Consider the following 1,953-nt stretch of genomic DNA (forward strand, 5'->3'; position numbering starts at 1 on the left):
TCTGACATTAGCGAAAAAACAAATTACGTTAAAACTTGACCCTCTCCTTACCACCCATAGGAAAATCGTCACATTCGTTACGATGTAACCGACAATTTTCTCATTCTGATTTCTCTTGTACATCCCAAAATTTAAACAAATTCTTTGATTACAGCTGTAAAAACTAAACAATGTGTTGTAGAGCTCACTTGTTATTTTTTTGTTTGAGTAAGAAAAGTCTATTTTGTGCTGGGTGGGTGTGAATTTACGGGGGAAATTCTAAAACTAGCTAGTAAGGAGAGAGTTAACTCACATCCGTAGTGTACCCGGGGTTGTTACTTTTATCCCATGCCTATTTATTACATTTTTCTGAGACAATTAATTATAGGCGTATCTAGTATCAAAGCTAATGTACTCGTATTTAGTTTTTGCATGTTAATCATAGTTGAATAAAACTATCTAACTAGCACATGCTCATTTTTAATACATTTTGAAAAGTAGCAAAAGTCTCTAGGATTGAGTGAGTTAAGACAAAATTGAATGTAAGCTTTAATTTAATTATGAAAACAGGTAAAATGGACGTTTCGGGTTTCCCCTTCATCAACACAACAGGATGAATGAAACACCACAGACGAATGAGATAATGTGGTAGTGGTGGTGTTTATTCGTCTACCACATTGGTATCCCATTCGTCTGTAGTGTTTCATTCATCCTGTTTTGTTGATAATGGGCAACCGCGAAGAGTCCATTTTATCTGTTTTTGTTTATTAAATTGAAGCTTACATTCAATTTCACTTTGCTATTTATTTCTTCGAGCTTCGAGCAGCAACATTTACAAAACAAATTACGTTAAAACACAAGGTGACAGCCGACGGCTGCCAAAAGATTGCATAAAAAGTGAGTGCTATCAAATTCTACAACCAATGAGCTCGCTTGTTAAAAGTTGAAAATTGAGCTTTTATACAGAGTCTATAGTAATCTCCACTGCACATGCTCAAAGCGCTTTACACGGGGTCCCTGGCCAACAGCAACACTTAACATGTAAGACGTGACACGACGCCTGTTAAGCGATATTAAATTTTTTTTTCCGGACAGAGACAACACTGTTAACGGCCATGTACTTATTTTACACCTGAGTACGGTGAGAGAATGAGAGTAAAGAGCCTTTTCCAAGGACTCAACTGTGTGCCGAGCGAGACTCGAACCCAGGAAAAGGCTCTTTATTCACATTCTCTCACCGTACTCAGGTGTAAAATGAATTCCTGGCCGCCGTTAACAGCATTGTCTTTGTTCTAAAAATAATTGTATTATCGCCTAACAGGCGTCATGTCTCTTTCTACGTGTTAAGTCGTGATGTTATTCTGGGACCCTTTGCAAAACGCTTTGAGCACGTTTAATGGATATTGCGCTGTATAAAAGCTCAAGATTTTGGGGTTTAAAAAAAATGTATTCTGTCGTTCTCTGAATAAACAAACACGATTTTAAAATCTTTTGGGCCAGAAAACTCGTCCTTCAAATATCGATCGATTAAAATAAAATGACTCTCATCTTGCCAAAAAATTATCAAACCTGGGACTTTAAAATTTTTTCTTTCGAGTATTGAAGTATTGTGAATTCATTAAAAAGTGCTCTTTATAATTTGAATTATATTTGAAAAGTATAGAATAAAGAAAATGTATTGTGAATTAACGAGAAACTGCGCTTTATAATGTTGAATTGTATTTGAAATGTACAGAATAAAGAAAATGTATTGTGTATCATTGGTGTTCTTTGAAAGGCAGTAACTGCCGTTCTGAAATATTTTAAAAAATATTTCGCAATGTAATCTCTGAATTGGAACAAGTGATGAGTTTATAGCAAATGGTCTCAAGATCTAGTTTAATATATATATAATATCTTTTAAAAGAATACATATATATATACTTACTTGTTGATTCCAGTTGATGTTCGACCACACAAATTTCAGTATAAAAT

The sequence above is a fragment of the Berghia stephanieae genome, chromosome 4 (assembly GCF_034508935.2).
Source record: "Berghia stephanieae isolate SIO BIC M18660-M18661 chromosome 4, UCSD_Bste_1.3, whole genome shotgun sequence".
Lineage (NCBI taxonomy): Eukaryota > Metazoa > Mollusca > Gastropoda > Nudibranchia > Aeolidiidae > Berghia > Berghia stephanieae.